Raw genomic sequence first — 22165 nt, 5'->3', positions numbered from 1 at the left:
CACTGGATACCTTTGGTAATTGTCAAAGACCAATACACTCACTTGGTGTATCCCAACATATGCATAAAATAACAAGTTTTGGCACAATTGGTCATTGAATTTGCAAGAGCATAATAAAAGAAAAAACACCCTTGTTGCATTACTTTGTGTGCTTTCAGATGCATAATAAAAGGCTTCAGCTGAAGTCTTTTATTATCTGGCAGAGAATATACTTCATTCACAAAAACTACATTACTTCAGTAGGAGCCGTTTCTCACATTGTTTAATACTATCAATAGCTCTCCATTGCAAGTTAAAAAGTAAATTGTTATGCTAAAAAGTATTTTGAGTAATTACCAATAGTGTCCAGTGCCTTCACACCTCTACACAAAAGTAAGCATACCATTAAAAGAAAACATATTTAAAAGGGGAGAGGTTACCAGCACTTACACCCTTAGCCAAGATCCTCAGCATCTGGCTATATAAACAACAACACAGAAATGATCCGCTAAAACAATAATTAAAAGCACAAGAAGTGCAACATTAACTCAAAAACATATTTAAAAAGGGGAGAGGTTACCAGCACTTACACCCTTAGCCAAGATCCTCAGCATCTGGCTATAAAAACAACACAGAATTGATCAGCAAAAAACGAGAATTAAAAGCACAAAAAGTGCATCATTAAACGAATACAGATGAGTTTTCAGACGACTCTTGAAGGAAGTGACCGAAGTAGCTGGGCGAACAATAAGAGGAAGACTGTTCCTTGAGATGGGAGCAGCATCAACCCCCATAATGCGAAGTAGAGACTCTGTGGGGAGCTTGCAGTAGACACTGTGACGATGAGCGAAGACAACAAGGATGTGTAGACAAGGTTATAAGTTCAGAGGCTCTGTGGGGAGCTTGCAGTAGACACTGTGATGATGAGCGAAGACGAGGGGGTTTATATGAGTTTTTAAGTTTGTAGATACATGCAGGAGCGAGATCATGTTGAGACTTGTAAGTGAGCAACCATGGCTTGAGCACAAATGTCTGTGATTGGCAGCTAGTGGGCAGAGACAGCGAAGAATAGGGATGATGTGCTTATATCTTGGAGACTGTACCAAAAGCAGGCAGCAGTGTTCTGAATACGTTGCAACTTATTCAGTTAATAAAAACACATTTATAATACCTTACTGTTGAAGACAACAAACTGATTGTTACATCCATAATTGCTTCCAGCTATAAAAGATGTCTTGACGATAGCGATGTTTTAATATGCGTCGCTCTATATCCAGTATCTTTGATGACATCAGTAGTGGTGATTCCATTCTGAAAATCTTTTCAGGAAACTATTCCCTTTATCTCCGTCTCTGAAAGGTCAAGTTTGAAGACCAGAAATTAAAATCTGCCAACAAATTTAAATGCACACTTTAAAACTACATGTACCAAAAGCGACAGATTTTTCTTGTCATTAAGGTTTAAAATCTAGCTTGCCTAAGTATTTTCCAAAATGAAGAGGGTAGTGGGACGAAGGATATCTCACTATCACCTGTGCCGAATTGGTCCGACCAAAGGTTTATCGCTCAAAAAAAAACATCGTCAACCAGTGACATACCAGCACAAGCAAGAAGCAACAGTGAACCAACTTCAGCAACAAGTGACATAGCTGCTGACGCTCAAGAAAGTAAAGTAAAGCAACATTGGCAACCAGCAGCATACAACCAAAGGTCTGTCGCTCAAGTAAGTAAAGTAAAGCAACATTGGCAACCAGCAGCATACAACCAAAGGTCTGTCGCTCAAGTAAGTAAAGTTAAGCAACATTGGCAACCAATGGCATACAACCAAAGGTCTGTTGCTCAATAAAGTAAAATAAAGCAACATTGGCAACCAGTGGCGTTTAACCAAAGGTCTGTTGCTCAAGAAAGTAAAGTAAAGCAACATTGGCAACCAGTGGCGTTTAACCAAAGGTCTGTTGCTCAGTTAAGGAAAGTAAAGTAAAGCAACATTGGCAACCAGTGGCATACAACCAAAGGTCTGTTGCTCAAGAAAGTAAAGTAAAGCAACATTGGCATCCAGTGGCATACAACCAAAGGTCTGTTGCTCAAGTAAGGAAAGTAAAGTAAAGCAACATTAGCAACCAGTGGCGTTTAACCAAAGGTCTGTTGCTCAAGAAAGTAAAGTAAAGCAACATTGGCAACCAGTGGCATTTAACCAAAGGTCTGTTGCTCAAGTAAGGAAAGTAAAGTAAAGCAACATTGGCAACCAGTGGCATACAACCAAAGGTCTGTTGCTCAAGAAAGTAAAGTAAAGCAACATTGGCAACCAGTGGCATACAACCAAAGGTCTGTTGCTCAAGAAAGTAAAGTAAAGCAACATTGGCAACCAGTGGCGTTTAACCAAAGGTCTGTTGCTCAAGAAAGTAAAGTAAAGCAACATTGGCAACCAGTGGCATACAACCAAAGGTCTGTCGCTCAAGAAAGTATAGTAAAGCAACATTGGCAACCAGTGGCATACAACCAAAGGTCTGTCGCTCAAGAAAGTAAAGCAACATTGACAACCAGTGGCATACCACCAAAGGTCTGTTGCTCAAGTAAGTAAAGTAAAGCAACATTGTCAACCAGTGGCGTTTAACCAAAGGTCTGTTGCTCAAGTAAGGAAAGTAAAGCAAAGCAACATTGGCAACCAGTGACATACAACCAAAGGTCTGTTGCTCAAGTAAGTAAAGTAAAGCAACATTGGCAACCAGTGGCATTACACCAAAGGTCTGTTCGCTCAAGTAAAGTAAAGTAAAGCAACATTGGCAACCAGTGGCATTACAACCAAAGGTCTGTTGCTCAAGAAAGTAAGTAAAGCAACATTGGCAACCAGTGGCGTTAACCAAAGGTCTGTTGCTCAAGAAAGTAAAGTAAAGCAACATTGGCAACCAGTGGCGTTAACCAAAGGTCTGTTGCTCAAGTAAGTAAAGTAAAGCAACATTGGCAACCAGTGGCGTTAACCAAAGGTCTGTTGCTCAAGTAAAGTAAAGTAAAGCAACATTGGCAACCAGTGGCGTTTAACCAAAGGGCTGTTGCTCAAGAAAGTAAAGTAAAGCAACATTGGCAACCAGTGGCATACAACCAAAGGTCTGTTGCTCAAGAAAGTAAAGTAAAGCAACATTGGCAACCAGTGGCGTTTAACCAAAGGTCTGTTGCTCAAGTAAGTAAAGTAAAGCAACATTGGCAACCAGTGGCGTTTAACCAAAGGTCTGTTGCTCAAGTAAGGAAAGTAAAGCAACATTGGCAACCAGTGGCATACAACCAAAGGTCTGTTGCTCAAGAAAGTAAAGTAAAGCAACATTGGCAACCAGTGGCATACAACCAAAGGTCTGTCGCTCAAGAAAGTAAAGTAAAGCAACATTGGCAACCAGAGGCATACAACCAAAGGTCTGTCGCTCAAGAAAGTAAAGTAAAGCAACATTGGCAACCAGTGGCATACAACCAAAGGTCTGTCGCTCAAGAAAGTAAAGTAAAGCAACATTGGCAACCAGTGGCATACAACCAAAGGTCTGCTGCTCAAGAAAGTAAAGTAAAGCAACATTGGCAACCAGTGGCATACAACCAAAGGTCTGTTGCTCAAGAAAGTAAAGTAAAGCAACATTGGCAACCAGTGGCATACAACCAAAGGTCTGTCGCTCAAGAAAGTAAAGTAAAGCAACATTGGCAACCAGAGGCATACAACCAAAGGTCTGCTGCTCAAGAAAGTAAAGTAAAGCAACATTGGCAACCAGTGGCATACAACCAAAGGTCTGTTGCTCAAGAAAGTAAAGTAAAGCAACATTGGCAACCAGGGGCATACAACCAAAGGTCTGTTGCTCAAGTAAGTAAAGCAAAGCAACATTGGCAACCAGTGGCGTTTAACCAAAGGTCTGTTGCTCAAGAAAGTAAAGTAAAGCAACATTGGCAACCAGTGGCATACAACCAAAGGTCTGTTGCTCAAGAAAGTAAAGTAAAGCAACATTGGCAACCAGTGGCATACAACCAAAGGTCTGTTGCTCAAGAAAGTAAAGTAAAGCAACATTGGCAACCAGTGGCATACAACCAAAGGTCTGTTGCTCATGAAAGTAAAGTAAAGCAACATTGGCAACCAGTGGCGTTTAACCAAAGGTCTGTTGCTCAAGAAAGTAAAGTAAAGCAACATTGGCAACCAGTGGCATACAACCAAAGGTCTGTCGCTCAAGAAAGTATAGTAAAGCAACATTGGCAACCAGTGGCATACAACCAAAGGTCTGTCGCTCAAGAAAGTAAAGCAACATTGACAACCAGTGGCATACCACCAAAGGTCTGTTGCTCAAGTAAGTAAAGTAAAGCAACATTGTCAACCAGTGGCGTTTAACCAAAGGTCTGTTGCTCAAGTAAGGAAAGTAAAGCAAAGCAACATTGGCAACCAGTGACATACAACCAAAGGTCTGTTGCTCAAGTAAGTAAAGTAAAGCAACATTGGCAACCAGTGGCATACAACCAAAGGTCTGTCGCTCAAGTAAGTAAAGTAAAGCAACATTGGCAACCAGTGGCATACAACCAAAGGTCTGTTACTCAAGAAAGTATAGTAATGCAACATTGGCAACCAGTGGCATACAACCAAAGGTCTGTCGCTCAAGAAAGTAAAGCAACATTGACAACCAGTGGTATACAACCAAAGGTCTGTTGCTCAAGTAAGTAAAGTTAAGCAACATTGGCAACCAGTGGCATACAACCAAAGGTCTGTTGCTCATGAAAGTAAAGTAAAGCAACATTGGCAACCAGTGGCGTTTAACCAAAGGGCTGTTGCTCAAGAAAGTAAAGTAAAGCAACATTGGCAACCAGTGGCATACAACCAAAGGTCTGTTGCTCAAGAAAGTAAAGTAAAGCAACATTGGCAACCAGTGGCATACAACCAAAGGTCTGTCGCTCAAGAAAGTAAAGTAAAGCAACATTGGCAACCAGAGGCATACAACCAAAGGTCTGCTGCTCAAGAAAGTAAAGTAAAGCAACATTGGCAACCAGTGGCATACAACCAAAGGTCTGTTGCTCAAGAAAGTAAAGTAAAGCAACATTGGCAACCAGGGGCATACAACCAAAGGTCTGTTGCTCAAGTAAGTAAAGCAAAGCAACATTGGCAACCAGTGGCGTTTAACCAAAGGTCTGTTGCTCAAGAAAGTAAAGTAAAGCAACATTGGCAACCAGTGGCATACAACCAAAGGTCTGTTGCTCAAGAAAGTAAAGTAAAGCAACATTGGCAACCAGTGGCATACAACCAAAGGTCTGTTGCTCAAGAAAGTAAAGTAAAGCAACATTGGCAACCAGTGGCATACAACCAAAGGTCTGTTGCTCATGAAAGTAAAGTAAAGCAACATTGGCAACCAGTGGCGTTTAACCAAAGGTCTGTTGCTCAAGAAAGTAAAGTAAAGCAACATTGGCAACCAGTGGCATACAACCAAAGGTCTGTCGCTCAAGAAAGTATAGTAAAGCAACATTGGCAACCAGTGGCATACAACCAAAGGTCTGTCGCTCAAGAAAGTAAAGCAACATTGACAACCAGTGGCATACCACCAAAGGTCTGTTGCTCAAGTAAGTAAAGTAAAGCAACATTGTAAAACCAGTGGCGTTTAACCAAAGGTCTGTTGCTCAAGTAAGGAAAGTAAAGCAAAGCAACATTGGCAACCAGTGACATACAACCAAAGGTCTGTTGCTCAAGTAAGTAAAGTAAAGCAACATTGGCAACCAGTGGCATACAACCAAAGGTCTGTCGCTCAAGTAAGTAAAGTAAAGCAACATTGGCAACCAGTGGCATACAACCAAAGGTCTGTTGCTCAAGAAAGTATAGTAATGCAACATTGGCAACCAGTGGCATACAACCAAAGGTCTGTCGCTCAAGAAAGTAAAGCAACATTGACAACCAGTGGTATACAACCAAAGGTCTGTTGCTCAAGTAAGTAAAGTTAAGCAACATTGGCAACCAGTGGCATACAACCAAAGGTCTGTTGCTCATGAAAGTAAAGTAAAGCAACATTGGCAACCAGTGGCGTTTAACCAAAGGGCTGTTGCTCAAGAAAGTAAAGTAAAGCAACATTGGCAACCAGTGGCATACAACCAAAGGTCTGTTGCTCATGAAAGTAAAGTAAAGCAACATTGTCAACCAGTGGCGTTTAACCAAAGGTCTGTTGCTCAAGTAAGTAAAGTAAAGCAACATTGTCAACCAGTGGCGTTTAACCAAAGGTCTGTTGCTCAAGTAAGGAAAGTAAAGCAACATTGGCAACCAGTGGCATACAACCAAAGGTCTGTTGCTCATGAAAGTAAAGTAAAGCAACATTGGCAACCAGTGGCGTTTAACCAAAGGTCTGTTGCTCAAGTAAGTAAAGTAAAGCAACATTGGCAACCAGTGGCATACAACCAAAGGTCTGTTGCTCAAGTAAGGAAAGTAAAGCAACATTGGCAACCAGTGGCGTTTAACCAAAGGTCTGTTGCTCAAGTAAGTAAAGTAAAGCAACATTGGCAACCAGTGGCATACAACCAAAGGTCTGTCGCTCAAGAAAGTAAAGTTAAGCAACATTGGCAACCAGTGGCATACAACCAAAGGTCTGTTGCTCAAGTAAGGAAAGTAAAGCAACATTGGCAACCAGTGGCATACAACCAAAGGTCTGTTGCTCAAGTAAGGAAAGTAAAGCAACATTGGCAACCAGTGGCATACAACCAAAGGTCTGTCGCTCAAGTAAGTAAAGTTAAGCAACATTGGCAACCAGTGGCATACAACCAAAGGTCTGTCGCTCAAGAAAGTAAAGTTAAGCAACATTGGCAACCAGTGGCATACAACCAAAGGTCTGTTGCTCAAGAAAGTAAAGTTAAGCAACATTGGCAACCAGTGGCATACAACCAAAGGTCTGTCGCTCAAGAAAGTAAAGTTAAGCAACATTGGCAACCAGTGGCATTTAACCTAAGGTCTGTCGCTCAAGGAAGTAAACTAAAGCAACATTAACAACCAGTGCGCTTAACTAAAGGTCTGTTGCTCAAGAAATTAAAGTAAAGCAACATTGGCAACCAGTGGCATTTAACCAAAAGTCTGTTGCTCATGAAAGTAAAGTAAAGCAACATTGGCAACCAGTGACATTTAACCAAAGGTATGTCCCTCAAGAAAGTAAAGTAAAGCAACATAGGCAACCAGTGGCATTTAACCAAAGGTATGTTGCATATGAAAGTAAAGTAAAGCAACATTGGCAACCAGTGGCATACAACCAAAGGTCTGTTGCTCAAAAAAAGTAAAGTAAAGCAACATTGGCAACCAGTGGCGATTAACCAAAGGTCTGTTGTCGTGAAAGTAAAGTAAAGCAACATTGGCAACCAGTGGCATTTAACCAAAGGCCTGCTGCTCAAGAAAGTAAAGTTGTGCAACATTGGCAACCAGTGGCATTTAAAGGTCTGTCGATCAAGAAAGTAAAGTAAAGCAACATTGTCAACCAGTGGCGTTTAACCAAAGGTCTGTTGCTCAAGTAAGTAAAGTAAAGCAACATTGTCAACCAGTGGCGTTTAACCAAAGGTCTGTTGCTCAAGTAAGGAAAGTAAAGCAACATTGGCAACCAGTGGCATACAACCAAAGGTCTGTTGCTCATGAAAGTAAAGTAAAGCAACATTGGCAACCAGTGGCGTTTAACCAAAGGTCTGTTGCTCAAGTAAGTAAAGTAAAGCAACATTGGCAACCAGTGGCATACAACCAAAGGTCTGTTGCTCAAGTAAGGAAAGTAAAGCAACATTGGCAACCAGTGGCGTTTAACCAAAGGTCTGTTGCTCAAGTAAGTAAAGTAAAGCAACATTGGCAACCAGTGGCATACAACCAAAGGTCTGTCGCTCAAGAAAGTAAAGTTAAGCAACATTGGCAACCAGTGGCATACAACCAAAGGTCTGTTGCTCAAGTAAGTAAAGTAAAGCAACATTGGCAACCAGTGGCATACAACCAAAGGTCTGTTGCTCAAGTAAGGAAAGTAAAGCAACATTGGCAACCAGTGGCATACAACCAAAGGTCTGTCGCTCAAGTAAGTAAAGTTAAGCAACATTGGCAACCAGTGGCATACAACCAAAGGTCTGTCGCTCAAGAAAGTAAAGTTAAGCAACATTGGCAACCAGTGGCATACAACCAAAGGTCTGTTGCTCAAGAAAGTAAAGTTAAGCAACATTGGCAACCAGTGGCATACAACCAAAGGTCTGTCGCTCAAGAAAGTAAAGTTAAGCAACATTGGCAACCAGTGGCATTTAACCTAAGGTCTGTCGCTCAAGGAAGTAAACTAAAGCAACATTAACAACCAGTGCGCTTAACTAAAGGTCTGTTGCTCAAGAAATTAAAGTAAAGCAACATTGGCAACCAGTGGCATTTAACCAAAAGTCTGTTGCTCATGAAAGTAAAGTAAAGCAACATTGGCAACCAGTGACATTTAACCAAAGGTATGTCCCTCAAGAAAGTAAAGTAAAGCAACATAGGCAACCAGTGGCATTTAACCAAAGGTATGTTGCATATGAAAGTAAAGTAAAGCAACATTGGCAACCAGTGGCATACAACCAAAGGTCTGTTGCTCAAAAAAAGTAAAGTAAAGCAACATTGGCAACCAGTGGCGATTAACCAAAGGTCTGTTGTCGTGAAAGTAAAGTAAAGCAACATTGGCAACCAGTGGCATTTAACCAAAGGCCTGCTGCTCAAGAAAGTAAAGTTGTGCAACATTGGCAACCAGTGGCATTTAAAGGTCTGTCGATCAAGAAAGTAAAGTGAAGCAACATTGGCAACCAGTGGCATACAACCAAAGGTCTGTTGCTCAAGAAAGTAAGGTAAAGCAACATTGGCAACCAGTGGCATTTAACCAAAGGTCTGTCGCTCAAGACAGTAAAGTAAAGCAACATTGGCAACCCGTGGCATACCACCAAAGGTCCGTCGCTCAAGAAAGTAAAGTTAAGCAACATTGGCAACCAGTGGCATACAACCAAAGGTCTGTCGCTCAAGAAAGTAAAGTATAGCAACATTGGCAACCAGTGGCATTTAACCAAAAGGTCTGTTGCTCGAGTAAGTAAAGTAAAGCAACATTGGCAACCAGTGGCATACAACCAAAGGTCTGTTGCTCAAGTAAGGAAAGTAAAGCAACATTGGCAACCAGTGGCATACAACCAAAGGTCTGTTGCTCAAGTAAGGAAAGTAAAGCAACATTGGCAACCCGTGGCATACCACCAAAGGTCCGTCGCTCAAAAAAGTAAAGTTAAGCAACATTGGCAACCAGTGGCATACAACCAAAGGTCTGTCGCTCAAGAAAGTAAAGTATAGCAACATTGGCAACCAGTGGCATTTAACCAAAAGGTCTGTTGCTCGAGTAAGTAAAGTAAAGCAACATTGGCAACCAGTGGCATACAACCAAAGGTCTGTTGCTCAAGTAAGGAAAGTAAAGCAACATTGGCAACCAGTGGCATACAACCAAAGGTCTGTTGCTCAAGTAAGGAAAGTAAAGCAACATTGGCAACCCGTGGCATACCACCAAAGGTCCGTCGCTCAAGAAAGTAAAGTTAAGCAACATTGGCAACCAGTGGCATACAACCAAAGGTCTGTCGCTCAAGAAAGTAAAGTATAGCAACATTGGCAACCAGTGGCATTTAACCAAAAGGTCTGTTGCTCGAGTAAGTAAAGTAAAGCAACATTGGCAACCAGTGGCATACAACCAAAGGTCTGTTGCTCAAGTAAGGAAAGTAAAGCAACATTGGCAACCAGTGGCATTTAACCAAAGGTCTGTCGCTCACAAAATCAAGTTCAGCAACATTGGCAACCAGTGGCGTTTAACCAAAGGTCTGTCGCTCACAAAATCAAGTTCAGCAACATTGGCAACCAGCGGCGTTTAACCAAAGGTCTGTCGCTCAAGAAAGTAAAGTATGGCAACATTGGCAACCAGTGACATTTAATCAAAGGTCTGTCGCTCAAGAAAGTAAACCAAATCAACATTTGCAACCAGTGGCCTTACCACCAAAGGTCTGTCGCTGAAGAAAGTAAAGTATAGCAACATTGGCAACCAGTGGCATTTAACCAAAAGGTCTGTCGCTCAAGACAGTAAAGTAAAGCAATATTGGCAACCAGCACCATTAACCAAAGGTCTGCTGCTCAAGAAAGTAAAGCATAGCAACATTGGCAATCAGTGGCATTTAACCAAAGGTCTGTTGCTCAAGAAAGTAAAGTAAAGCAACATTTGCAACCAGTGGCATACAACCAAAGGTCTTTTGTTTAAGAAAGTAAAGTTAAGCAACATTGGCAACCAGTGGCATTTAACCAAAGGTCTGCTGCTCAAGAAAGTAAAGTTAGACAACATTGGCAACCAGTGGCATTTAACCAAAGGTCTGTCGCTCAAGAAAGTAAAGTTAGACAACATTGGCAACCAGTGGCATTTAACCAAAGGTCTGTCGCTCAAGAAAGTAAAGTTAAGCAACATTGGCAATCAGTGACATACCACTAAAAGCCTGTCGCTTATGAAATGACAATGAACAGACATCAGCAATCAGTGGCATACCACCAAAGGTCTATCGCTCAAGAAACGACAGTAAACTGTCATCAGCAACCAGTGGCATACAACCACAGGTCTGTCGCTCAAGAAAGAAAAGTAAAGCATCATTGGAAACCAGCAGTGGCATACCATTAAAAGCCGGTCACTGATGAAACGACAATGAACCGAGATCAGCAACCAGTGGCATACCACCACAGGCCAGTCGCTCAAGAAATGACAGTGAACCGACATCAGCAAACCAGTGGCATACCACCACAGGTCGGCGCTCATTAAACAACAGTGGAATGGCACTGGTGTACTTATTTCCAACTGTATAAAAAATATAACATTAAACTAAAAACTCTACAAATATCTTACTTTTGAAGGCAACAAACTGCTTGGTTGTTCAGTCATGATTGCTTGATGAACAGCTAAGATGTCTTGATGAAAACGATGTATTCATACGGGTTGCTCTCTTGTTCCTGTAGCCTTTAAGGTGTCAGTAGTGGTGATTCCATCTGCACTTGATTCCAGGGAACCACTAGCTTCACCTCTGGCTCTGAAATATAACGTTAACGGATGAGAACAAATTATGAAAGCCATGATTTTTTTGTGCAAAAAATGCAGGATTACATTATTTAATGTAAAGAGCATAAATTGATGAAACAATTTAAAATGTTTCTTCAATTTATGCTGTTTAAAGTCTTCACACTTGATCTTTTAACAATTTCAAATTTTAAATAAAATGCTTTTTCCTGAATGATATTTTCCATTTTTTAAAACTACATGAATGCTTATTCCTTTTTTCTTTAACAAAGGTTAACAAAAAATTCCTCAAACCAGTCTACAATTGACAAATTTGCGTGGTGCGAACTTTAATATCAGTTAAGCTTTTTCTCAAAATGAATCTTATGTAGTACACGGCATCCAAATCAAAACAAGGTACACAAGGCTTGAAGAAAGCCAACGGAAATGCCAGCCGTTCACAACTAAAATGAAAACCAAACAAGCTTTTTTTAAGTGAACTGTAATGTATAGACACATCAATTTAACATTTTGGAAATAAATTACCTTTTACTGGGAAAGTGGAACTACGTCATTAGGTTGATCTCAAACATATACTTGTTGACTGCTAGACGTTTTAACACACTGCAATTCAAATAAATGTGGTATTAATAATTAATTACCTGAGATCAACTACATTAGCACAATCTAATCCCCTAAATGGAGATTATTATAGTTAAGAGTAGTCCTAGAATAGGGCACTCTGCTGACCAACATAAAACCATGCGACCCATCCACGAGGGACCGTTGAAGCACAGGATACATGATCACACTGCACCAGACAAAGCCCCAATTCTGCGATGGAAACGTGCTGCCCCGTTTCTGCGATGGAAACGTGCTGCCCCGTTTCTGCGATGGAAACGTGCTGCATCTGAATGACCTCTTCCTCCTTGAGGCCGCCTCCCCCATAGAGGTGGGCCAAGTTGGTGCAGACAGCCACGTCAGGGCCTGGAGGCTTGACCTCAGGCACAAGAGACATCAAGGGATGCAGGTTGAGTGCAGGTTGAGGGACGGCTGGGACAATGGCGCACGGCAGATTGTGTGCCGATTGACCCACCCAACCGTGACCAACAACAGCAGGTTGAGCAGGGTGCTACCACTGGTCCATCCACTTTGGCTATCTGCCGGGGGGCAGATAAAGCAGACAGTGAGGGGGGAGGGGGGGGCAGGGCCTTATTGCCCACCACTGCATGGGCTCGCCACAACAGACGGCCCCGAACTCAGGGGCGGGTAAACGACTGGGTAAAACTTACCCGGTCAGTTTCCCTTGTGGTTTATTATACCTTTACAAAAAAGTATATTAGAAAAATACTCACAAACAGAATTAAATACTGAGAATCCACAATGTGCGGCGACTTGTTACAACAACATCCCGGCATTTACTTCTCGACCAATGGGGGATGGTGATGAAACTGGCATGCTGACCCTCACCAATCCATCACAGAGTATCATGCCCATTAATTCAAGCTTCCTGGCACTGCAAAAAATTATAATCATAATAACAATAATTACAAAATTGTATAGAGCCCTATATGCATGTATCTGCACTATATATCCAGACTGATGAAGCACGGTAGTTGCGACTCTCGCGACACAACTAATAAGCAATTAATAGTTTCATCATCATCATTTAGCGGTCGCAACAGAGATTCCATGCACAACGTCACGCCAGAGGTGTTTATCCCTCATCATGTTTGGAAGGTTTAACGATATCAGCCTCCGTATCTCTCCCGATCACGTCGATGTAGTTGAGTGGTCGAGGTCCTAATAGTTTCAACTACAACACGTGTCGCACTATTTGCCCAGGTCTAGTGTTAGCTACTTTAAGAGAACATACCCAGTGATGAGTGCGTGTCAGTCCTGAGGTCACCACAGTGAAGGCTTGCTCTGCTGACACCGAGTTCAGAAGTAGGATGCGCAGTGGATTTCTCTGTTGGCTGTGGTAGATGCCGTCTGCTGAGTTCGTCCCAGGGCGACTCTTCAAATTGTTAGTCCTCCATGCAAAGCAGTGTTGTACGACAACTCCTCAAGTATAACTCATGATGTCGGACTTGGGTCACTATGGTCTTTGGCTCAGACTCGATGCTCGTACCTTGGGACTCAATAACAAAATGAAACCTGAATCAATCAAACTGATTAACTTCTTAATATAGTGAAAAGTGAAATTTGGAACGGCAAAAACTGGTTAAAATTCACAAAATGAAATGTGGATTATTTTAACTGAATAAATTCTTTTAGTGAACAGTAACAACTCTCTTTGGAATGGCAACAACTGTTTAAAATTGAACTTGCACTTTTCAACTTCACTCAGAAAACATTTCAAACAATTTATCACCATTGGTGAGAAAAAATGACCTTCCCTCCCCTCATAAAAACAAACAATTGAACAAACACAAAACTAACACTAAACAATGAACACAAAACAAACAAAGAACATGTTTAATCCTTAAAAATTACAAGATTCAGTGACATAATTATTTAGTTTTTTCGAGACAAAATACACCAGTTCTCTTTATTTGTTTAAACCACTGAATTCACAATGCATATTTAAGAAACAACTTTATACATCGAAAAATTAGAAAGTCACATGGAGTGTTAACTTGTATCATTTTGAAAAGGGTAAATATGAACATTTTATTACAGTTCAAGAAATACACGGTTAAGAAACAGTTCAACAGACTAAACAAACTAAGTAATTCTCCTTTAATCATCAAATCACACACATACATGTACATTTAAAGTTTCTTATTTCAAAGGAGCAGAAGGGATATGAAGATTGGATGGAATTGGGGATGACACACTTCAGAGACAGTTGTTTTATCTGGCTACCGCTGGCCAACTATCCGAAATGAACCGGATATTTGAATAGTTTAAGGAAAACTTTTGTAATCTTTGAACAATTTACGTCAAGAATGTAATTTTTTTAACTCTTCACGGAGGTGAGCATAGTTAAATACTTAATTTATGCTGTTTTATGCTGTCCTAATAGAAGTTTCATAAGGATTCAGACAAAACATTCATATCAGTCGTCGCCCGACGTCCGCGGATATTCGGATATTAAAGAATATCCGGTTACTTGGTTGTAATTACAGAACTATCCGGTTTATAAAAAGGTATTCGCGCCCATTGCGGATATCCGGTTAAAAAAAAAAAGGCATTCGCGGTTACGGATAGGAAAACCTATTCGCCATTAACCGGATATTCGAATAATTCGCCCAGGCCTATATCTGGCATTGTTAATCAGTGGCATAGCTTAGGGTTCTTGTCATCCAGGAATAGATGCCCCTTCACTCACATTGTCTATGATAATCTTTAGCATAACTTTGAGTTTTCAAGTAAGAACACTCAGGAACCACGACCAACTACACCCTTAGCACCCCTATAAATGTTGTGCCAAGGAAATGTTAGTTCGCCCTCTTAAAGCTATACCACTGATTGCAAATACATTTGTTTTATTCCAATTGTCACAATAAAATCAATTAAAACAATAGACAAGAAATTGGAAAAGTTTTTATATCAAAGCCCACCCAAAATTATCACCTCCCATAATGTATTGCAAAAATGTATACAAGTTCTAAAAAGAAAACATGAATTATCATAACAAACATCTTTGTTTGAGTTTGTAATTTTTACAAATCACAAACTGATGATTCAAAGGAAATGGTTAATTAAAACAAAAACATATATCAAGACATCAAAATCATTATCAATCCAGTGCAAATTGTGCTTATGTCGGCCATAATGATGGATATACCACATTTCTGGAGTTCAACAGCACCCTGGTCCCTGGTGCAATCTTGACCATGGTTTTAGAAAGATGCCTTCAGTTCATCTCTCCATCGGGTTGGTTCAAAAGTTATGACTTGGCTGGCGTGCAATGCTGGGTGTTGAAGATTTACGTCTGCCAACATCAACAGGCTGAATGACCTGGCGGAAGCATAGTTTCCAGTCAACCAAAGAACATGTGTTTCTGATAGTTGTGGAGTTGGCAGATCAGAGCACCTCATTCCTGACTTTCACCTCTATCTTTACAGATGGTCAACTTGGCTGGTGGGTAACTCTGTCACAGATGCCTGCCGAGTTGCAACCATCTTCCTGCCATCTTCGTGGCCATCTACTTGCTTTAAATGGAGAGTGTACAAATGTTTGTCATCAAAGACGCCCAGGCCAGCTGCAACCATTTCTCAAGATATGCGGTTCTCTTCCTTGGCTTTAAATGGAGAGTGTACAAATGTTTGTCATCAAAGACGCCCAGGCCAGCTGCAACCATTTCTCAAGATATGCGGTTCTCTTCCTTGGCTTCTACAGTCTCCTCTTCTAGATATTTGAAGGTAACTCAAATGAAACACCAGACTTAGTGCAGCTAGTGTACTACTGATTGATTAGTCGAGTCGCGGCTAACTTGATTCAATTCAGCTACTCGGTTAATCGTGACTACTTCAAAAATAGTGTGACTTCCTGCTTGGTCAACCAACTGTGTGGAGCTCATCAGGACTATTCACAACAACATAATTTACTTGCAAAACACAATCAGACATCAGTGACAATGTGACATCAAATCCTTTTAGCTCGAATTTGTCTTAATTGCGCCTGCGACGAACTTTATGCTGCAATGCATCTTGGGAATTAAAAATTATTCTTGACTATATGAGCAGAGTTCTCCACAAGGCTAAACTTTGTCTGGGTGCTAAACCAATCCTGCAAGATCGTCAAATTGCGGAAACAATTCATGCAGATTGACTGATTGTGCAATAATTTGTGTGCAAACCACTTGAGCACGAAGAAAACTCCTGATCTTGAACTAAAAATCCACTTTGTGCCTGATTGCTGAACAGCTTCTTTTTGGAATGCAAGTTTCAGATTTGCATCCAGGTATTTTTCGATGATCTCTGATACCGAGCTGTTTTTAAATATCCAAAAGAATTGTCAATCTCGGGCCCCTGATGGACAATATACTATAATATCTCTCATGATAGCACGGGGTCAACTCAATTATTGAGTCTTGGACAAAAGTTTCTGCTCATCGGCAAAAACGTAGTCAGGATGCCTTGGGACACAGAGGAAAAAATGCACGCAAAATACCTCAGAAAACAGCTGACTTTTGGGTACCAGCCACTGCACACTACATGTAGGCTATTTATACCAAAAGATCAATCTAGTTTAAGGCGCATTGAAAGCGGTGTGTTTGTCGTAAGTAATATTTGCCCGGGCACTCAACGATTTTATTCAGGTGCTTCATTTTTTAATGGGGGCATTTGGTATTTTGAAAATGTTTGACATGCGCAGCGCCTGTCCAAAACTGCGTGTGGAGGCGAACACTAGTGGTTGAGGCGCAAGTAGTCCAGTAGTAAATTTTCCTAGTCGCCCAAGCTTACACACTTAGGGGAATAGACCCAACATGACTATAGTAAAACAGACCAAACAACAAGAGCAGACAACAACAGGCATAGAGCAATCACAAGACTTGCAACACCATAATACTGACAAGACAAACAGAATTTCAATTTTACTCAGTCAGTTCCCCTTGTGGTTTGATAATTGATAAAAAATAACACCACACATGACCTACACTTAAGTTTAAAAAGCAAATCTTGCAATTTTTAGTAGAACACAACAATTTATTGTCTGCATCATACAAATTGGCGTATTATAAGAACAAATGTTTTGCTAAGAACAATATTTTATCGACAAAGTAATAGGAAGGTTACAAAGTTTTACCATTGATTGGGGAAATAATCTACAACTAAAATACGTTCAAATATAGTCAAAGAGGGGCTCCAAGGTCAAATTGAATTTTGTAGGAAAAAAAATACAAATATCTAACCTATCGATAAAATAGTCCTGTCCCGTCATCTTATTTTATGCTCTCTCAGAGCTAAGTTTGAAACATGACATCATGGGGCCCTATCCTTCCAAAGAGAAAGTTTGGCACCAGTCAAAAGGTCAAGTTCAATGCCGTTTTAATTGAATATCACAAATTCAGGAACGAACTGAACATTCTTGGTACAAAAATGAAAGATTCGTGATAAACTGGACTTGACCCTTTAAAGGTACTGGATACCTTGTGTAATTGACAAAGACCAGTTTTCTAAACTTGTTGTATCCCAACGTACATGTATGCGTAAAATAACAAACCTTTGAAAAGTTTGATTCAATTGGTCATTGAAGTTGGAAGAAAATAATGAAATACCCTTGTTGCACAAGTTTGTGTGCTTTCAGTATGCATAATGAAATACTGCAGGCCTGAAGTATTGTTTTATTTGAGTGAGAAATTACCACTTTCTCAAAAACTACATTACTTCGGAGGCAGCAATTTCTCACATTGTTTTATTCTATCAACAGCTCTCAATTGCTTGTTACCAAGCAAGTTTTTACTTAACAATTGTTGATTTTGAGTAATTACTGAAAGTGTCCAGTGCCTTGAAATAAATTAATTGAGTTTGAAATGGAGGATTGTCTTATCGAGTAAGGTCTTTTCGAGGAACACAAAGTAACAAGACCAGTTTTAATATTAAAAACAAAGTGATCAAAAAAAGGGATGTGGGATGGACCCAATAAAATAAAATGTGATGCGATCAAGCAAAGTGGGTCGTTTGTCGACCCAGGCAATGTTTTGCTTATTATCCATTTTAAGAAGAGCATAAAAACTACCATTGGTTCAAAGTATGTGAAAATAGAAACACCTTAGAAAAGGGATTTTAAAATCAATTTGTTCATTGAAAATACATCAGCACAATTTGTGCCACAAGTGTTTTTTTTATCTGAGTTACTCACTGGATAGGCGAGACAGCACAGTGCAAAAAAATGTTTAAAGGGATGCTGCAGTAAATTAAAATAAAACAGTTAATTTTGCTGTCATTTATTTCTGATATATGTATTGAACATCACTAAAATGTGGTTTGTTTATTCCCGACATTATCTCACTTGCGTAATTAGCGAATAAGTCATGCCCCCCCCTTTTGTGGATAGTTCTGCCCCCCCCCCTACTATCGACATCACGTCGGGAATTCAAACATATCGTCGGCAAAAAGAGTCTGGTCCCTAACTACACGTGCCTAGGTACCAGGCCACACAGTGCACACGTCTCTATATGCACACAGCCAGGGGGCCCGACGGCTCGGGTTACCGACATGACGTCACGTTTATGCAAATGAAGGCTCCCTTTTAGGGGCGGGGTGGGTTTCCCTTTTCTCTTGAAAGCCATTTTTAAAATACTTGCGCATTTAATAAAAAATATATAAAAATGTTTCAGGTTTGAAAAGTCATGTTTAATCATTTAAAATATTCTAATAAGAAAAAGTTGTTTGTTATTCCACCAGTGATAACCAAATCATATGGTGAACGCAGCTTCGTTCACACTGCCTCAACCTTATGGAACAATCTCCCGGAACACATAAAAAACATTATTAGGTTTAAGATTGCTTTAAAGACGCACTTATTTATCATTTAATTCATCCATTTTGTTTGTTACCCAGTACGTCTTGTCTTTGTATTCTGTTGTGTTTTTCTCAGAAGCGCTTGGGGACATGTTTGATTTCTATGTGTTATGCGCTATATAAGAATGGTTATTATTATTATTATTATTATTAAAAAACACTGCAGTCACCCTTTAACTGGACACAACTACACATTGAAAAGTAGGCTTATCATGTCAAATAGTTTATAAACATTACAAATTATTTCAACAAAGTTCACTACAACAAATCTTGTCAGAAGCATGTTTGTGTTTATTCAGACAAGTACATTAAAAAAGCACACATATTGAATCCATAGCAAGTCCAGCATTTTTTTAAGATTACAAAAAGCACCTGCACAAACACAACACCAAACTTGGTATCAATGGAAAGCTTGTAAAATAAGAAGGCATACGTGAGCATTTATGGCACTGGACATTATTGGTAATTACTCAAAATAAATGTTAGCATAAAAACTTACTTAGTAACAAGCAATGGAGAGCTGTTGATAAAACATTGTGAGAAATGGCTCCTCTGAAGTAACATAGTTTTTGAGAAAGTAATATGTCACTAAAATCTTGGAATTTGATTTTCAGACCCCAGAGTTAGATTTTGAGGTCCTGAAATCAAGCATCTATAAGCACACAACTTTGTGTGACAAGGGTGTTTTTTCTTCCACTATTATCTCGGAACTTCAACGAACAATTGAGTTATTTTGTGCATATGTTGAAATACACTAAGTGAGAAGAATGGTCGTTGAAAATTACCATCATTAGTGTCCAGTGCCTTTAAATCAATGTCGTAGCTTTTTATTAATATTTTTGGGGTGAGAGATGACATAACATCAGAAGGTTAGGGCCTTACCTAACTATTTTGGCCTATCGACCTAAATCAACTGCTACCGGGGGCACGTTGCCACCTACTCATGGGGCTAAAATGGTTACCCATTTCAGTCTGTAACAAGTAGGCATGGGTACAGAGCCTGGCTGGTAGAGCAGAATACAATACCTTCCCAACTTTTTACAAAGCAATTTGGCACAAGTGTCATGACAGGGATCCGCTTAATTTTATGAGGTTCTGCTCATCTAAAGAAAGTATTTTTAGGGGGTTGTCTGTCACATTTACTCCAAGCCACTTGCTTGAAAACTCATGCAACTTATTTTGGGCAAGAAATTGTACCACATTTCAATTACTGTACAAAACTACTAGAGGTATGGAGTGAACGTTTCTTTAGCTCCATGAACCACTATTTTGGAAGACTATATTATCAAAAGACACCAAAAAAAAGCTTTAAAAAAAAGGACAGTTCTTCTCAGCACTGAGAAGTCTCCCGAACATCCGATAAATCTACTCCGCGGTAGTAGAATAAAGAAAGACAGTTCTCTAAGAACAAACTCTACCTGGCAAGTAGATACATAAACACATGGTGTTATTGCAAACCAAGTACACATTGATACCTCTATATTTTCTTGTTATGATGTTGTACAAAATGCAAGTTTATTTTACCTTTAAGTTCACTTCAACCTCCACATTTCCACTAGCCTTGCTTCAAGGAGCTGATTTGAGTAGACATTGTCATCTTCGTCAATAAACCAGTCTGGGTAGCAGCTGACAGGAACCGATATTTGTGGAAGAAAAGTATACCTTCTATTAGTCAACTATTCAATTCAGTTCAATAAACCAGTCTGGGTTATAACGACTGACAGGAACCAGATAATTGTGGAAGAAAAGTATACCTTCTATTAGTCAACTATTAAATTCAGTTTAAAAAAAAGCATTGCCAAGTGGTCAAGCACACTGGACACAGGCTCTGTTGTTTCTGATCAGCAGAGTGTGGATTAGGGTCTTGGCCAATCACTTATTAGAGCACCGAACTCAAGCTTCGCTGTATCTGTTCAGGAGTGTGGGTTCATGTATGTTGACTTTTATTTCAAAAATCAAAATTTGTTCAATTTTGTTAACTTTATTGGTACCTTCTCAAAAACTAGACCCAGTTACTGGGGCGCTGTACTCCTCTCTTCCCACTCATACTTGTACTCCAGATACATTTTGTAAGTCATCGCACCCAGGAAATCACAATTTTCTATGATTATCACACATACAATTGCCCCCAAATGACAAAAATACCAATAGAAATGGCTTGAAAACCGCCTACTGGCCTCTCCATATTTAAGCATGAAATTGTACCCACGATGATTTTTGTACTGAAAAAGTATGATTATTAAGACAGTCACTGAGACCATCCATCATGTTGAGTGTTCTTAGATGACTCTGCTGTAGACAGGTGTCCTGCCTACCGTGCACAGCGACGCCGCGGTAGGCAGAGCACTACGCCTGGATGATACGACAATGCAAACATCGTCAAGCATCATAATTAATACATATTCAGTTTGTTGGAAAAGTTTTAGTTGTGTACAAAGGAAATTTAAGTTATTGTTGGAGGCAAAGACCACATAATATTTACCTAACAACCTAGCGTTAAGGGGGCCAAAAATGTTAGTACCCTATAAGGCTCACGGGGAGTACCAAAAAACTATCAAATGTACACCCCCCCCTTTTACTGCAGGCAAATCAAAGGAAAATGGTCTGTACAGAACTGTAATTGTTTAAACGCTGTATTTGTAGCATTCTTCAACGTCAAAGTTTGGCCTACTTTACCCTCTAATATACAAATACCGGGCCCACTATTAATCCACGTAGTACTATAGCCACCACGCACCATTGATATCCCGATAGTGGAGTTTGTGTGCAGTACCGAACAGATACAAATACCTTAAAATGATGTGTAGGTGGACTCGTTTAAATGACTTTTTAGAATGAAATAGGGACTAAAATAGCATAGCCTATAATTTATTTTAATTAATAATAATAAGATTATTTTGTAAAAAAGAGTAGAAAAATGGTGGCAGGATCAGGAAAGCTCTATACAAAAGGTTCAAGAATGAATGTAATATTTAACAAAGATTTGTTCAACACAAACTCGCCCCCAAAATAAGTTATATTTTAATTTTGAATATGTGCTAAATTTTGCGTGTATTTTTATGTTTTTATTTAAACACATAGAGAGCCCGCCAATGATTTTGTGTCCCATCTGCAGCGCCACCTTGGGAACTTTTCAAGATTTGATAATTTCGTCTTAGATCTTGATACGATTTTAATACTTAAAAAAATGCATTTTCAAACTAATATTTCGCAATTTTAACAACACACACTATAGTAGAGTACCTACCCTTTTGAAATGTGTACTTGTCGCAACAAATTGGGTCCAATTTAAGTGATTTTCAGGCATTTTTTTCAGAGCCATTTGGCCGTTCTTCTTCTACCAGTTCGGCCACGCTGCCGGAGAGAACGCGGGGCCGTCACGAGACACTGAGGGCGCTGTTCGCTGCTGGGGCATTTAAATTACAAAATGTTTCAGCATGGGAGATGTGGCTTCGGTAATTATTTCCCCCTAAATTATGGTGAAAAAGTATTGATTTGACGTTTATTTGATTGCCAAACACTATCCACTGTCTCGATCAGTCCTTCCTAAAACTAAAATCTAATAACTTACACTTATTTTTTTCGAATAAAGTTGCAATGGGCAAGTAAAAAACTTCTGGCAAAACTAAAGCGGATTGAGGGAGGCGGGCGGGGCGGGGGGGACCGTGGGGGTGGGGGGGGGGGGGGGGTACTT

General features: G+C 40.0%; 1 long non-coding RNA gene across 2 annotated transcripts; it reads right to left on the bottom strand.

Moving 5' to 3' along the window:
* Positions 1-288: 288 nt before the first annotated feature.
* Positions 289-21817, bottom strand: LOC117305768. Of its 2 annotated transcripts, none has more exons than XR_004520725.1 (7): positions 21719-21817; positions 19996-20097; positions 12873-13134; positions 12352-12512; positions 11543-11620; positions 10850-11030; positions 289-1331 (listed from the first exon to the last, which is right to left on the bottom strand). It is a non-coding gene; the product is annotated as an uncharacterized LOC117305768 (long non-coding RNA). The 2 variants fall into 2 exon arrangements; XR_004520726.1 differs by having other exon boundaries at positions 12873-13127.
* Between the last annotated feature and the right edge of the window lie 348 nt (positions 21818-22165).

This window comes from Asterias rubens, unplaced genomic scaffold, assembly GCF_902459465.1.
Source record: "Asterias rubens unplaced genomic scaffold, eAstRub1.3, whole genome shotgun sequence".
In the NCBI taxonomy this organism is placed as follows: Eukaryota; Metazoa; Echinodermata; class Asteroidea; order Forcipulatida; family Asteriidae; genus Asterias; species Asterias rubens.
Note: the sequence above shows the minus strand (reverse complement) of the source record. Positions and strands in the feature narration are given on the sequence as shown.